Genomic DNA, 18,586 nt, shown 5'->3' with positions numbered 1-18,586 from the left:
GCCAATCACTTGTATGAGAGAAAAAATTAAAAAAATTAGGAAAAAAAACCTAACAAAATATTAACCTACTCGAAAAATACCCTGTGCAAAATTTCAGGTCAGTTGGATTTAAATTGGGTGGCACAAAACAAAGTTAGACCTTCAGAAATTCGAAAAATCTCAAAAATGATTTGTTTTCAAATGATACCAGATCTAGATGTTTCATGCATTTTTTAGCTATCTGTTGGCGACAAGCAAGCCATGCACGGATAAGTGGTGAAAAATTTTCATTCCTTAACAACCACTGTAACAAACCAGTTGATAAAATAAAAGCTCTTCAAGATTTGTTCAAACTTTACTCGACGAGTGAGAAATAGTTTCTGGTGCCGATTCCGTCCTCTTGTCCGGATCCTATATGATCTTGAAGTCGCCCCGTCAAGATAGTCCGTCGCAACACACTGGTTGCTGACAGTGGTCCGTTCTTTGCGGCAGGTACGTCTCGCCCCGTCAAGATAGTCCGTCGCAACACACTGGTTGCTGACAGTGGTCCGTTCTCTCCGGCAGGGACGTCTCGCCCCATCAAGATAGTCCGTCGCAACACACTGGTTGCTGACACTATCTGACACCAAAATTTTTTTCGAAAACCGAAATTTCATGCAGCCAACCCCGCTTGGATGAATTATAGGATTTTTAAAGGCCAAACTTCTAGACTGAGCAACTTTGCATATAATATTTTTTTTAAATTATCTAGACTTACATTTAAAAAAGACTGAAGTTTTTTTTGTAAATCGATATATCTGAATAATGACGAGAGAAAAAAAGTCCTCAAGGAATGACTTTGAGAAAGTTGTCTGAATTTCTATTTAAAAATATTGAGAAAAATAAATAATTGAGATACTACAACAACAACATTTTATCATAACCGTTATGTGCTCCACAATAAAACACCCTTACGTGCCCCCAAAAGGGTCCTTCCGAAAAGATTCTACTGGGGCTTCACTAATAACATAACTCTTTGGATGTTATGTGGTGGCCCTGAATAGATTCAAAATGGCAACTGTGGTGGATTTACGGCCTATGAATGTCATCCCGGCTCCGAAAATACTCATATTGGGTATAATTTGGCCATTTTTGGCTAATTTTCATGAACCAGAAGTTGCCGCCTTGGATTTCGAAACGACGTCTGTAGTCGATTTCAGGTCATCCTGATTTCGGAAATACCCATAACCGTATATATTACTTTTTAACGAGTTCTGAAATGTTTTTCGAATTGGCTTTTAGATAGACAATTGAGTTGCCTGTAGATCTTCTGAACAAATCAAAATGGGTACTTTTAAGGGAAAAAAGTCTTTCGAACAAGAACTTTTTCATGACCAGAAATTTTTATGTGTTTTGCATCTGAACTCACATGCGTCTCATGGACGTCAGTAATGACAAGAATTAGAGAAAAGGTGTCAAGGAATGGCGTATAGAAAACCGTCTGAAATTCATTGATCATTTATTGAAACTCTTCTGAACATTTCAACATGTTCACTCTTAAGAAAAAAAAATTTCTAACAAAAACTTCTGTATTTGAAAATCTCAAATTTGTTCAAAATGCAAATATCCAATATTGTTGATGATTTATTTTTTATTAATTTCAAACTGTTTGTTCAGGTACAAAAGTAAACAAAGCTACCAAAGCAAAGCCTTGGTGCTACAATCCGATTCGGAACTTGACCTTCTGTTTATTATACACAGACATCGCAGCCGACTATTAAGCGATTAAGCGTTACGATCCTACTGATACTTACAGTCCCATCCCGAGACTCGAGCCTACAACTGGCTTGTTAGGCCAGCATCGTACCTCGAGACCAACTGAGGAGACAAGCTACCACTATCTTTGAAAAAGTGAGATTGAAAGATTCTGTGCGATGGTCTATTAGAAGCGTTAGCCTTGCAACCCACGCCCACTTAGCAGTTGCATCAAATCGTCGTTCGAAGCTTTGTTTACAGAAATGTTTACGTACATTAAAAATCAGGGTGGCTACTCTACCGGGAAAAGCGGGAAAAGACGGGAATTTCAAATCACCGGAAAAAAGACGGGAAAACCGGGAAATTAGGCTTAACATCAGGAAAATCATCCTTCTGCATGGCTTCTACTAATATTGCCAATGAACGAGTTGTAGTAAATTAATTCCTAGATTTGTTTATATTAACAATTAAAGGAAGAAAAAATGTTGAAGGAGAAATATTTTTCATAGTTTCAATAAAACTATTCTCGCAAGGATATAAATAAACATGTAAAATTGATGTTTTTCACATATTTTTTTAAAAATAAAGCACCGAGAAAATTAAAAACCTAACATCGGGAAAATCGGGAAAAAAGCAGGAAATCGAAAATTGATTTTGAGTGGTCACCCTGCAACAGAAAATTCTTACTTGAGTCTATTCCATGTTTCCACAGATAAACATAAGTTGAATGTTAGACCTGAATTCGAGTTGAGGGATTCTTCTACTTTTTCGAGTTTGGCGCTATACGTGAGTTATATATACTTAATCGTATTAATAACCGTTTTTTTTTAATTTCTTGCTAAAACCTATCTCGTCCTTTTGAACTATTTTCAACAAGTTTTTTTACAAATTTTAATAAAACTTCCTATGGTTTGCAACTCACGAAGATTAATTACTTTACGAACTAATTTCATTTTTGTCATATGACTTACATTTTTTAAGTTTAGTAAAGCGGGCAATGTATGCAGTTTGCGAGGATGCGAAAATGAACGGGAATAGAAGGTGTGACCTTTTAGGCTTAGAAAAAATTTCCCCTCGTCCAGACGGGACTCGAACCCCGCTAAAACACCTTGCCGGAGACAACGGAGATTGCGGGTTCGAGTCCCGTCTGGACGAGGGAAAAAATTTTCTAAGCCTGAAAGCACAGAACGGAAGGTCAACTTCAGGTATATGATCGAACAGAAAGTGCACACAAAAAGGACTGAAAAATGACAATTGAATTTTCTGTGCTCTCGGGCAATATATATTTGTCGTGTACGTTTATGCCGCTTTGCCAGTGGTATAATGTGGCATAATTTATTCGATGTTTTGAATTGACGGTTAATTCAACAGTTTGACCCGTTTAATACAATCTATTACGTTCGATGCAAAAACGTTTTGGGAAAAATTCTCAATTATTCACATTTGTGGAGTTTGTCATATTACAATAGTGTAACGAAGGTATTGTAATCGACAAATGTTGATTTTAAACACGAACAACAATGAATGTTATTGAAAAATCGTGCGTTTTAAGCCGTTAATGTTGCAAATCTTCCATTTACAATTGTATCATGTGTTATCGACAGTTATTTTTGAAAATTGTTATAACATAAAATGCAGCTCGTGAGTTTTTTTTTCAACTCAAGAAAGTACTTTGAGTTTTTCAAAATCATGGCACAGGTGGATTTTTTAACGCAAACTTTCCGAATATTTATAATAAATGAATCACATCTTTATTCGGAAATGAAATTTATAAACTAGTTTCATCCTCTCATTAGATTATATTACATGTTTTTTTTACATGTTTTACGCCATGCCATTTAAATAAATATAAGCAGAATAAGGTTAAGTGTTAATAATCTGATTATTTTTACAGTTAAAAGGAGTAGATTACTGAAAAACAATAAAGGAACAGTTCTACAATTATCTATGCCGGTATCTGAGTCAGCTGTTTTGAAAGATGCTAGAGGCAAGACACTGCGTAACTCAATAGATGATAAGTAAGCCTAACAAAAAGAAACAACCGGTGTCATCTTGCAACCTGGATAGCTCAACCCAACGAGTGAAAGTCTTTCACTAGTTGGGCTGCGGATTTAGTGCAACGAGCAAAATTCTATTGTATTCATTGTTACTAAGTGTTTATCGTTGCATTTTCAGACACACCTCTAGTTACTTCAAAACTTTTTTAAGTCATATTATCGTCGTTGTGATGTTGGTATATAGAAACATAATAAAACGGTATGTCAAAAGTACAACCTGCTATATTGCAAAAAAAAAAATGCCAAAAACTAAAGTTGTTTATTAAAACAACCGATGACCAAAATTCATCGCATCCTATAATATACTATTTCGATGCATTCAAATTCTAAATCCGGTAAAGCTACATACCTTGCTACTGGTATTCATTCATTTTAGAAGCAATTCACAACTTGAAACACATGAATTTGCGATTTTCATTTGCTTAGTTAGTAAGAATCTATTAACAAGTAGAAAAAGTTATTTGCTGTCGCTTGGTGATGCTTCGTCTCCAACCGTACAAAACAAAAAAACGCTTCCCCGCTCGTGCCTACTTGTTGATCAAACCGTTTCGCTATGGTTGGGAAGTGAATGTGATAGGTAAATAAATGTTAGATATTAATATATATATCAACCAATATCGTGTAATATTACCGAAATATTTTTCATGAAATAAAGTTGTCAAGAAATAATGTGTTTTCCTTCTTACAGATGCATAGCAGGGTTAACCTGTAGTGTTTTCGCCGACAGATTTATACCAGTGTGTTTGATAGATTTCGATAAAAGTAGTATAAATTCTGTTTATTTTCCGTGTAAAAAGCGTTCTTTCCACCCCTAGGGAGCGCTGCAAAAATCACTGAGCACTTAGCAGTTTTCGTATCACAGATGACCATCCGTTCTGTGCTGAAAGGTCACACCTTCTATTCCCGTTCATTTTCGCATCCTCGCAAACTGCATACATTGCCCGCTTTACTAAATATTAATTACTTATAAAATCTTACTTTACGAACTTATTTCATTTTTGTCATATGACTTACAATTTCCCTCGTCCAGAAGTTTTTCCAAGTCTAAAGTCACACCTTCTATTCCCGTTCATTTTCGCATTCTCGCAAACTACATACATTGCCCGCTTTACTAAAACTTAAAATACTTATTGAATGTTTCCGGCAATATACGGGATTACCTTTTCTTTTAACTTTTCATATCTTAAGTATTTATCGAACCTCTCAACCCACATTTCTCAAATCTGGTCATTCAATTCTCACTTTTTATGTCTAACTTATGTCTCACAGGAATTTAACTTGTCACAATCATACTTTTTTCAACGAGAAAGAATCGCGAGAGAAAAAATCAGTGCTACGGGCATTTTACATGTGTATATAAGAATTTCCAAACAACATTTTTGGTCAGCATCGTCGTTCAAAAAGTCCCAGGCGACCGAGCGATGGGCTGGAAGTGGAAGAAAATCGAAGACAGCTGACCCTGTGAAGGTCCGAAAGATGTTGAATTATTTCAAGCGTATTCCGAACCTTTCGATTCGCGGCGCGGCTCTGAAAGCAAAGTGTTCCGCCTAGTTCGTTTAGCAAACAATGAAACGAGCTGGGCTTCGTGTATTAAGGTTCGGAACGCACCGAACCGGCGTGATCAACAAAACAGAGTGGTTAACGATAACGAAACCAACATCGAGACAGACGCAAAGCAGATACTGGGGCTGGAGTTCGAAAATTGTCCAAGCTATTTAAGACCGAGTTTGAATTGAGATAAAAATGGATGAATGTGACTAAAAAAGTCGACTCCACTCTATTGTGCTCTCAGGAAGATGTTTGATTATTATGTTAAAGATTCAATCGTCACCAGGTGCTTTCATATTTTTGAAATTTTTATTAATTGATTTAATCTCATTCAAGTAAGTTTCAATTATTAAAAAAAATCTGGGAAGAAATTAAATCAAATTGACGTGCAGGGTAGGTTACAGTCGGCGCGGATTTCGCGTTTTTGCGGATTTTGCGTTTTTTGCGGATTTGGCGCGTTTTTACTACTCCATGGCGCGGATTTTGCGGAAAGCCTTGCAACCTTGCTTTCAATTACCTAAAAATCAGGATATCGACTGAGAAGCTGGCAGCACCCTTTCAGAGTTCAATGAAACATGGTGGGTGTGTAGTAGGGTGCCAATCACTTGTATGAGAGAAAAAATTAAAAAATTTAGGAAAAAAAACCTAACAAAATATTAACCTACTCGAAAAATACCCTGTGCAAAATTTCAGGTCAGTTGGATTTAAATTGGGTGGCACAAAACAAAGTTAGACCTTCAGAAATTCGAAAAATCTCAAAAATGATTTGTTTTCAAATGATACCAGATCTAGATGTTTCATGCATTTTTTAGCTATCTGTTGGCGACAAGCAAGCCATGCACGGATAAGTGGTGAAAAATTTTCATTCCTTAACAACCACTGTAACAAACCAGTTGATAAAATAAAAGCTCTTCAAGATTTGTTCAAACTTTACTCGACGAGTGAGAAATAGTTTCTGGTGCCGATTCCGTCCTCTTGTCCGGATCCTATATGATCTTGAAGTCGCCCCGTCAAGATAGTCCGTCGCAACACACTGGTTGCTGACAGTGGTCCGTTCTCTCCGGCAGGGAGGTCTCGCCCCATCAAGATAGTCCGTCGCAACACACTGGTTGCTGACACTATCTGACACCAAAATTTTTTTCGAAAACCGAAATTTCATGCAGCCAACCCCGCTTGGATGAATTATAGGATTTTTAAAGGCCAAACTTCTAGACTGAGCAACTTTGCATATAATATTTTTTTTAAATTATCTAGACTTACATTTAAAAAGGACTGAAGTTTTTTTTTGTAAATCGATATATCTGAATAATGACGAGAGAAAAAAAGTCCTCAAGGAAAGACTTTGAGAAAGTTGTCTGAATTTCTATTTAAAAATATTGAGAAAAATAAATAATTGAGATACTACAACAACAACATTTTATCATAACCGTTATGTGCTCCACAATAAAACACCCTTACGTGCCCCCAAAAGGGTCCTTCCGAAAAGATTCTACTGGGGCTTCACTAATAACATAACTCTTTGGATGTTATGTGGTGGCCCTGAATAGATTCAAAATGGCAACTGTGGTGGATTTACGGCCTATGAATGTCATCCCGGCTCCGAAAATACTCATATTGGGTATAATTTGGCCATTTTTGGCTAATTTTCATGAACCAGAAGTTGCCGCCTTGGATTTCGAAACGACGTCTGTAGTCGATTTCAGGTCATCCTGATTTCGGAAATACCCATAACCGTATATATTACTTTTTAACGAGTTCTGAAATGTTTTTCGAATTGGCTTTTAGATAGACAATTGAGTTGCCTGTAGATCTTCTGAACAAATCAAAATGGGTACTTTTAAGGGAAAAAAGTCTTTCGAACAAGAACTTTTTCATGACCAGAAATTTTTATGTGTTTTGCATCTGAACTCACATGCGTCTCATGGACGTCAGTAATGACAAGAATTAGAGAAAAGTTGTCAAGGAATGGCGTATAGAAAACCGTCTGAAATTCATTGATCATTTATTGAAACTCTTCTGAACATTTCAACATGTTCACTCTTAAGAAAAAAAAATTTCTAACAAAAACTTCTGTATTTGAAAATCTCAAATTTGTTCAAAATGCAAATATCCAATATTGTTGATGATTTATTTTTTATTAATTTCAAACTGTTTGTTCAGGTACAAAAGTAAACAAAGCTACCAAAGCAAAGCCTTGGTGCTACAATCCGATTCGGAACTTGACCTTCTGTTTATTATACACAGACATCGCAGCCGACTATTAAGCGTACAGGACAATTGCGGGGCTAGCGTTACGATCCTACTGATACTTAGAGTCCCATCCCGAGACTCGAGCCTACAACTGGCTTGTTAGGCCAGCATCGTACCTCGAGACCAACTGAGGAGACAAGCTACCACTATCTTTGAAAAAGTGAGATTGAAAGATTCTGTGCGATGGTCTATTAGAAGCGTTAGCCTTGCAACCCACGCCCACTTAGCAGTTGCATCAAATCGTCGTTCGAAGCTTTGTTTACAGAAATGTTTACGTACATTAAAAATCAGGGTGGCTACTCTACCGGGAAAAGACGGGAATTTCAAATCACCGGAAAAAAGACGGGAAAACCGGGAAATTAGGCTTAACATCAGGAAAATCATCCTTCTGCATGGCTTCTACTAATATTGCCAATGAACGAGTTGTAGTAAATTAATTCCTAGATTTGTTTATATTAACAATTAAAGGAAGAAAAAATGTTGAAGGAGAAATATTTTTCATAGTTTCAATAAAACTATTCTCGCAAGGATATAAATAAACATGTAAAATTGATGTTTTTCACATATTTTTTTAAAAATAAAGCACCGAGAAAATTAAAAACCTAACATCGGGAAAATCGGGAAAAAAGCAGGAAATCGAAAATTGATTTTGAGTGGTCACCCTGCAACAGAAAATTCTTACTTGAGTCTATTCCATGTTTCCATGAGCATGAGCATGAGCATGATTGACCGCCCGCGGTTGCTACTCCGTTATTGCCAGATCAGCTGTAATTACACAGAGAACCAATGGATGATGCTTGGGATTAACATTCATCCTCAATGTGTAAAAACTGGTGACCTTAATCTTTATATTAGGCAATACCAGCGCCGGCCGCATCCGAATGCAGGTCAAAGAAGGAATGTGTATGGGAATATGTTGACGTGATACTCGCTTTATTGGAAGCCGAGAACACCTCTGCACTTCCACGAGAAATCACTGGGATGTTGGAGAAAAGGGTAAGGTTTGCAGCAGGTATCGTTTTGGTAAACGATGCGCTGAGTTCTAATACCGGGTTCATAATAACAAATATCGCGCGTACGAGTTCATTATATCTTCTACGGAAATCATAACGCGATCCGAACTCATTCCGGTTGATGATGTAACACCGCAACAATAAAGCGCACGCGAGGATGCCGGACCTACAACCTAATCAAGACAGACTCAAATATTCGAAAATATGCTTATGAAGTCATTATGCAACTACCGGATCTCTCATTGATTTATCTCAGCTAACTACACAATGTTACGAAGCAACCAGATATGCATTAACCAAAAACAAGAAAAAAGTAAATATATAGACCCTCAACACATACTGCAGGCGGTCAGCAAGAGAGCTTCAAAAACGGCCTATTTGCTTGGCCATCGCCGCTAGAATCGAACGAAGAAAAAAGAAAAAGAAAAAAAAAAGATGTGTGCGTTGGCAGACGAGTCGCGTATAACCCTGATATTAATTGCAAATAATTGCGATATTTGGTGGCGATTAATTACAATGTTTTGTCGCGATTAATTATTTACGATATTTATCGAACGAACGGAAACTACTCTGAATCACTGCGTGCTGGAATAGAACCAACGGGTGGACAGTCTGCGAATAAATGGTTTGGTACACCTCGGAAGTCACAACACACCGAAAATCTATATTTGAGCAAAGCTCACCTGGGCCGAAAACACGTTTACCCCGGAAAGTTATGCGCGACCGCTCTATTCCCTCTTACCGACGCATACGCGCGGAGACACGGTATTTCGCGTTGATTACCACTTACTTCTTGAAAAATAAAGCGAAGATTCCTACTGAGTATGAAAAACTGGAAAAGTTTCATGCATTCATAGCTAGAAAATTTTTAAAAATGCAAATATGCATATCTTACAAGACCGAGTACTAATTAGATTTAATAAAATACCAAAACAATCGCAATCAAAATTTATTTGCCATGCTGACCGACAAGATTTCTACTTAATTAAGTTTAAAATTGTCTATGTGTTTCAGTATTTACTCAAAAGCTAGAAAAATCATAAAACAAGGGCATAAATCTGCGCAAAATGTTCGTAACAGCGTCTCCGTTCACCTGAGGAAATAATATCAACAATGAAGACTGACGCGCAACTGTTTCAACGCAGTTAGCGCCACATCGGCCCAATCGGTAGATTAAAAAAATTCAAAACCGGCTTCCACGAAGCCGCGGTCACAAGCAGGGATGCCACTAACACAGACCAATCTGTGCAAAACAAAATTCCCACACAAGTATATGTACATACAGAACTGCAAACGCGCCCTTCAAAATACAGGCCGATGTTAGGCCGACGCCACACTGCAAAGGACGCGGCGCGAAATGCGTCATTTCTCACGCAAGGAGAAAAAAAAAACAACAATGAAAACTGACGCGCGTTAGAACACATCCCGAACTGTTTCGACGCAGTCATCCGAACAGCATCGGCCCCAGTACGCACCGTACCTACTGTAAACGATTGAGTGAGAAAATTCCAAAACCGGCATCTAAAAAACCGCGATAACAATCAGAGATGCCACATATGTAAATTTAAATTTATTTGTGAATTATAAATTTCTCATCCATACAGTTTACAGTTTACAGATTTGTAAAGCCATATAGATTCCTACGATTTTCTACGAAATTTACAAATTTTTATACAGACTTTTATACTAGAAATCTGTAAAACATTTTCGATGTTCAGTATACAGAAATGTAGGATCCCCACAAAAGGAATTGTGAAAAGCAGAAAAAAAAACATTGGTTCCCTTTTGCATGCGAATCAAACAAAAAAAAAAACACAGGCAAAACGTCACCAACACTAATACTTATCCTTTAATTCTCGCGTCCTCTCTGAACCATCATGCTGGTGCGAGAACGTGCCGCACGCAAGAGCAACCTTGCACTTACTCACACACCCTTATGGCAAGGCAAGGGCTAGCGGGAAACGTGCTCCGCCACACAAATTAGCCACAAAACTGCACGAATCTTTCACGGATTTCAACATTGACGTCACTCTCACCGATAATACGAAACCGCCACATTTCGTATTACCTTTTACTTCACCCTTTGCACTTAAAATATAACGATTACGCGACGGGAAGGCTAAATAAAATACGTCGACATGATTGCACTATCCTCAATCGTACACGACAACCCTCGGACCACTTCATCGCGATTCAAATCAAACACTTGGAATTCACACCGAAACAACAGCGGCCTTCAATAAACGTAGACACATCCCTTTTCCGGATAGAAAATATATCTTATAAAAACTTGAAAAAACGATGAAAAATTCCGACGAGAAACATTTTCACGTCCGTTCTTGATCACCAGTCTATTCCATGTTTCCACAGATAAACATAAGTTGAATGTTAGACCTGAATTCGAGTTGAGGGATTCTTCTACTTTTTCGAGTTTGGCGCTATACGTGAGTTATATATACTTAATCGTATTAATAACCGGTTTTTTTTATTTTCTTGCTAAAACCTATCTCGTCCTTTTGAACTATTTTCAACAAGTTTTTTTACAAATTTTAATAAAACTTCCTATGGTTTGCAACTCACGAAGATTAATTACTTTACGAACTAATTTCATTTTTGTCATATGACTTACATTTTTTAAGTTTAGTAAAGCGGGCAATGTATGCAGTTTGCGAGGATGCGAAAATGAACGGGAATAGAAGGTGTGACCTTTTAGGCTTAGAAAAAATTTCCCCTCGTCCAGACGGGACTCGAACCCCGCTAAAACACCTTGCCGGAGACAACGGAGATTGCGGGTTCGAGTCCCGTCTGGACGAGGGAAAAATTTTTCTAAGCCTGAAAGCACAGAACGGAAGGTCAACTTCAGGTATATGATCGAACAGAAAGTGCACACAAAAAGGACTGAAAAATGACAATTGAATTTTCTGTGCTCTCGGGCAATATATATTTGTCGTGTACGTTTATGCCGCTTTGCCAGTGGTATAATGTGGCATAATTTATTCGATGTTTTGAATTGACGGTTAATTCAACAGTTTGACCCGTTTAATACAATCTATTACGTTCGATGCAAAAACGTTTTGGGAAAAATTCTCAATTATTCACATTTGTGGAGTTTGTCATATTACAATAGTGTAACGAAGGTATTGTAATCGACAAATGTTGATTTTAAACACGAACAACAATGAATGTTATTGAAAAATCGTGCGTTTTAAGCCGTTAATGTTGCAAATCTTCCATTTACAATTGTATCATGTGTTATCGACAGTTATTTTTGAAAATTGTTATAATATAAAATGCAGCTCGTGAGTTTTTTTTTCAACTCAAGAAAGTACTTTGAGTTTTTCAAAATCATGGCACAGGTGGATTTTTTAACGCAAACTTTCCGAATATTTATAATAAATGAATCACATCTTTATTCGGAAATGAAATTTATAAACTAGTTTCATCCTCTCATTAGATTATATTACATGTTTTTTTTTACATGTTTTACGCCATGCCATTTAAATAAATATAAGCAGAATAAGGTTAAGTGTTAATAATCTGATTATTTTTACAGTTAAAAGGAGTAGATTACTGAAAAACAATAAAGGAACAGTTCTACAATTATCTATGCCGGTATCTGAGTCAGCTGTTTTGAAAGATGCTAGAGGCAAGACACTGCGTAACTCAATAGATGATAAGTAAGCCTAACAAAAAGAAACAACCGGTGTCATCTTGCAACCTGGATAGCTCAACCCAACGAGTGAAAGTCTTTCACTAGTTGGGCTGCGAATTTAGTGCAACGAGCAAAATTCTATTGTATTCATTGTTACTAAGTGTTTATCGTTGCATTTTCAGACACACCTCTAGTTACTTCAAAACTTTTTTAAGTCATATTATCGTCGTTGTGATGTTGGTATATAGAAACATAATAAAACGGTATGTCAAAAGTACAACCTGCTATATTGCAAAAAAAAAATGCCAAAAACTAAAGTTGTTTATTAAAACAACCGATGACCAAAATTCATCGCATCCTATAATATACTATTTCGATGCATTCAAATTCTAAATCCGGTAAAGCTACATACCTTGCTACTGGTATTCATTCATTTTAGAAGCAATTCACAACTTGAAACACATGAATTTGCGATTTTCATTTGCTTAGTTAGTAAGAATCTATTAACAAGTAGAAAAAGTTATTTGCTGTCGCTTGGTGATGCTTCGTCTCCAACCGTACAAAACAAAAAAACGCTTCCCCGCTCGTGCCTACTTGTTGATCAAACCGTTTCGCTATGGTTGGGAAGTGAATGTGACAGGTAAATGAATGTTAGATATTAATATATATATCAACCAATATCGTGTAATATTACCGAAATATTTTTCATGAAATAAAGTTGTCAAGAAATAATGTGTTTTCCTTCTTACAGATGCTTAGCAGGGTTAATCTGTAGTGTTTTCGCCGACAGATTTATACCAGTGTGTTTGATAGATTTCGATAAAAGTAGTATAAATTCTGTTTATTTTCCGTGTAAAAAGCGTTCTTTCCACCCCTAGGGAGCGCTGCAAAAATCACTGAGCACTTAGCAGTTTTCGTATCACAGATGACCATCCGTTCTGTGCTGAAAGGTCACACCTTCTATTCCCGTTCATTTTCGCATCCTCGCAAACTGCATACATTGCCCGCTTTACTAAATATTAATTACTTATAAAATCTTACTTTACGAACTTATTTCATTTTTGTCATATGACTTACAATTTCCCTCGTCCAGAAGTTTTTCCAAGTCTAAAGTCACACCTTCTATTCCCGTTCATTTTCGCATTCTCGCAAACTACATACATTGCCCGCTTTACTAAAACTTAAAATACTTATTGAATGTTTCCGGCAATATACGGGATTACCTTTTCTTTTAACTTTTCATATCTTAAGTATTTATCGAACCTCTCAACCCACATTTCTCAAATCTGGTCATTCAATTCTCACTTTTTATGTCTAACTTATGTCTCACAGGAATTTAACTTGTCACAATCATACTTTTTTCAACGAGAAAGAATCCCGAGAGAAAAAATCAGTGCTACGGGCATTTTACATGTGTATATAAGAATTTCCAAACAACATTTTTGGTCAGCATCATTCCTAAACATGGCCGCCGTAAGTTAACTGTCCTGCGTTTTAAGCTAAGTACAAACAAGTTATACATATCAGCATGATATTTTGAAGATGGTATTAATTTTACCATGTTGAACCGTAAGTTTTTTTTCGGCGCGGATTTAGTATTCACGGCGCGGATCTTCAAAACCCGTGGCGTGGATTTTGCGGATTCAAAATTAAGGTTTTTGTTAACAACCCTGAATGTAGCACGGATGGCGGATGAGCGACCGGCAAAGATAATATTAAGCAGAGAACCGGATAGAGGCCGACGACTTCGAAGCAGACCGCGCACGCGCTGGATGTGTGCTGTCGACGAGGATGCCAGAGCAGCGGGTGTAAAGGGAGCCTGGAGAGTAGCAGCCCAAGACCGAGTTTTGTGGAGACGTATCCTGGATTCGGCATAGGATCTTAACGATCTGTCGCCATAAAAGTAAAAGTAAAGTAAGTAAATCAACTCATAGGCTTCGCAGACGACCTGGACATTATTACAAGAAACTCAGCGACGGCGGAGGCAATCTACGCCAGACTAAAAGTGAAAGCTAGAAGAGTTGGACTAGAAATAAATGCGTCGAAAACCAAGTATATGAAACGAAGAGGCTCGAAAAAAACTAACATTTGCCTCCCACGGACGGTGATCATGGACGGCGACGAACTCGAAGTGGTAGAGGAGTTCCTATACTTGGGATCTCTGGTAACCGCCGACAATAACGCAAGTAAGGAAGTCCAACGACGTATTCAAGCTGGAAATCGAGCCTACTTTGCCCTTCTCAGGACGCTTCGATCCAGGAGCATACGCTGCCGCACGAAACTGACGATGTACAAACCCCTAATTAGACCCGTAGTTCTCTATGGACTCGAAACCGTGACGCTGCTCAAAAAGGAAATACGCACTGGCCGTATTTGAACGGACAATATTTGGTGGAGTACAAACCGAAAGCGGAGAGTGGCGTAGGCGTATGAACCACGAGCTGCAGACACTACTTGGAGAGATTCCCATTGCACACCTGACGAAGGTCGGGAGGCTACAATGGGCCGGGCAGGTCGCGAGGATACCGGACGACAGTGCGGTAAAATCGGTTCTCTTCAAGGACCCCACCGGCACCAGGAATAGAGGGGCACAACGTGCTAGATGGCTTGACCAGGTTGAAGCGGATCTGCGAGTATCGAGACGTCTAGGAAATTGGCGACGAGTAGCCCAGGACCGAGTAGAATGGAGGAAAATTCTTGATACGGCACGAGCCACTACGGCTCTAGGCTGCTGAAGTAAGTAAACATTATTTACTGTTAAAAAAATAAAAAGCTCATTCTCATTGGCTTTCAATGAGCGAGCATTCCAATTTAAAATTTTGATTGATTATTTACAATCATTGTAAAATTTAAAATTAGAAACGATTTTAGGTGTAAAATTTGTTCGAATTTGAATTGCTTCAAACATGGAATTTGCCTGCAAAATGGCGTTCATAAGATCGATCATTGCCTGTTGCAGAAAAGAACGTTTACCTGCCGTAATAGGCCCCAGGCAGTTGACACAAGAATAAATATTTTCGGTAGCAATATTAGCTGGATATCAATATCAATGAATTTTTATTTTCTAACGTTTTTTGTTTACCCCCTACATTAACGGTCATCTTCAAACTATCTACATTAGGCGGAATAATGTTCTAACTACCTGTTACCTGTGCATACGTTAGACGGGTATGCAAAGTAGTAGAAAAATTGGGCGGTACAGCTGGTACGCTTGGAGAATTTGTTTTAAAGTTTGTTTGTCTGGGTATTGAATTTTTTACCCTGCCTTGCCATAATAATTGTTGAACGGACTGGCATTGATAAAAATTTGACATATGGTTGCCGTTACAATACGCACAGCTAAATTTTTTTCTCTCTTTCATAGGATATGTGTCCTTTTTATACGAAGAGTCTTCACAAATTTTTGGTCCATGTTACAGAATTTTGAACCATGATCATAACGTTGGCAAATACGGCATTTGGTGATATGCTTTTCACCTCCGCCAAACTTTCGAATTCATTCCCACTTTACTCGTACATTATAGACAGCATGTGCTTTGTCAAAAATTTTGAAATAGTTAACCTCAGTGCGGTTAAAATGAATTGAATAATTAACAATGGAAATTCCAGCTCTCTGACTGTTTTCGCCTCGTGATTTTTGTTTCATTAGAATTACTTGGGTAGGGGCTATGCGAAGTAATTCTGTTAAAATATTTCGATTTTTTCTCCCCGTAGCGATGCGTGGTTTCTTTTTTCGCCCTGCCATTTCAGGTGATACAAAAAAAGTTGAGGAATAATATCAAATTGCAAATAAGGAGTCTTGAGAAAGACTGATGTAAGTTAACTTCCAGGTAATTTTTAAAAGACCCACTGACAAAACACAAACTTAAAAGCTATAGGCAGCCAAAGACCAGTTCCAAGCAACCGAAAATACGTCTGACCTGTCGGGCAGCCCTAGACGCACTGGTTATTTTACTCGGTAGTGTTTTATTTCGTTCTCTTTTGTTTTGTGCTAAACATGAGTGAACGTTGCGAAGTTTGTGTCGACTCTACTACCAAAGAACAGTGGTCGTGCGTTGGGTACAGTCGAAAATTTCACCCCTCTTGTGTGGGGTTATCGTCTAACCGTGGTTAACATCGCATTTCAAAAGCTGATGAAAAAAGAACTGCTGACCCAACATCGTACTTGCTACCATGCTGCGTCCCATGCCAAACTTCTGTGAAGATGACGTTTGAGTTGAAAGAGCTGACCGAAATGCAAAAGCGGCTGGTGGATCAGATTGACGCAAACACACAGGTGGTGCATAAACTTAAACTCCAATATCCAAACCAGCTGAACCAACCGTATACTGCTACGGAAGATATTGATGAACTAAAAACCCTGCTTAAAAATCTTCTGATCAGAAGCACCAGCAGCAACAGAAAAAGATGGATAAAAAAGCAGCAGCAGAGAATGGAAAGGAGCAGAAAACAGCAGCGGTCGATGGAAGCAGGCGGCAAGGGAAGCGTACGGTACAAAACAGCTCGTACACGGACCGAGGTGCAGATGGCGGAAGCATATGGCGGGAGAAGAGGAAAGAATCGAATTTTCCTGATTTGTTTTTGGGTTCATTTCTTGTGCGGCAGAAAACAGTTTCCGAATGCAAAATAGACAAAATGAATGGTGGCTGCTGTGAAGGCACTACTAACCGAAAGGGAATCTACAACAGAATAGGTAATGATTTTTCTATTTATAAATATACTAAGCTTCGTCCCACCCACTTTTGTGTTTAATTAAATAATTTTAAACATTCCAAATTCATTGATTCCTTGCGATTTGTTTATTTTCTGCAAATGCACGTTAAATTGGCCGAAGGATATAATCAAAATCAAAAGATAAATCGTTTGAAATGATTGGTTTTATCGGAATAGCAAAATCCTCGACTATTGGCTTCTGTACATCACATCTATTCTGAAAATATCCACATTGGGTGGTATTCGGTCATTTTCAGCTGTTTTTCTAGCATAAATCTGATCCCGGAAATACTCATATTGGATGCTATTCAGTTATTTTGGTGGTTTTCCAGAAACTGAAAATGCTCATCTTTGAATTCAAAATGGTGTCCAGGGTCAATACTTGGCTTCTATGTATCATCTCGATTACGGAAATATCTATATTGAGTAGTATTCGGTCATTTTCAGCTGTTTCCCAGAAGTTACCATCTTACAATTCAAAATGGTGTCCGAGGTCAATTTTTAGCTCCTTGCATCATTCTGGCTCCGGAGATACTCATATTGGATGCTTTTGATCACCTTAGGCTGTTTTTCAGAAACCGGAAGAAGTCTTGGATTTCAAAAATAGCATTTGGAGACAATTTTTGGTCTTTGAGCGTCATTCTGGTTTCAGAAACACCTATATTGGGTGTTATTTGGTCATTTTCGGCTGTTTTATAGAAACCAAAAGTCACTATCTTAGAATTCAAAATGATGCCTGTGGTCGATTTTAGCTCCTGTATCATTCTGGTTCCGTATATAATCATATTGGGTGGGAATCGGCCATTTTTGTTTTTTGTTTGATTATCTCTCGAGATGTGCAGAAATTAGTGTTTCTTTTGGGGGAAATCCCTCCCTTTTAGAAGAGAGAGAAGTTTTTAACTATTATGGACATATTTGTTGCCCTTAAAAACTTGCCAAATTTGGTTCCATTTTCTTCATTAGTTCTCGAGATGTGCTTAACATGTGTTTAATTTGTATGGAACCCCTCCCTTCCAGAAGGAGGAGAGGTGTCAAAACACTATGAACAAATTTGTTACTATGAACAAATTTGTTACCCCGTTTTATTAAACTCAAACCTTAAAATCTCAAACCTTCATTCTAAACAAAATACGCCAATTTTCGATGGATATCAGATGATGTTTCTTGGTATATAAAGTGAGCACGCAGTGGTTTTGCAGCTCATTCAAATTTAAAGCGGATTAACGGATTGTTTAACGGATTGACGCCGAAAGCGTCTTTGGGAGCAAGGAATAAATTGAAAAGACTTGCGTTTACCATAAAAGAGTTGCTGAAATTGAAACCAATGATTTTAGCAAGTATAAATCAAAGACGTGGTAATTTTAGTTGTCTACCCTCTTGCTCACTGTGTTGTTCGTTAATGAATAAAAGCTCTCTATTGCCAGGGCGTCAATAATGCGGTTGTGTATAAGATATAACTTTCTACTTTTTCTTAAAATCTTTGCATGTTAGAATAAATCTTAGTCTATCAATGTAGGGCTAAAACCTTTTAGGACCATTATGTTATTCGAATTTTGAGCATTTTCAAAAAAAGTTTCGTTTCGCATCTTTGGGGCTTAAAAGACGCGACACAAACTTTGAAGCTATGTGTAGTTAAAGAC

The 18,586-nt window shown here is 37.7% G+C and overlaps 1 protein-coding gene across 2 annotated transcripts in view; it reads right to left on the bottom strand.

The window, feature by feature from the left end:
• The window catches only part of LOC129726707 (ribosome biogenesis protein NOP53), a 243,102-nt gene that overhangs the window by 114,459 nt on the left and 110,057 nt on the right, over positions 1–18,586 (bottom strand). The gene's annotated exons all lie outside the window — the stretch shown is intronic.

Source organism: Wyeomyia smithii, chromosome 1 (assembly GCF_029784165.1).
Source record: "Wyeomyia smithii strain HCP4-BCI-WySm-NY-G18 chromosome 1, ASM2978416v1, whole genome shotgun sequence".
Taxonomy (NCBI): domain Eukaryota; kingdom Metazoa; phylum Arthropoda; class Insecta; order Diptera; family Culicidae; genus Wyeomyia; species Wyeomyia smithii.
The sequence above is the reverse complement of the archived record's forward strand: the minus strand, read 5'-3'. Positions and strand labels throughout refer to the sequence as shown.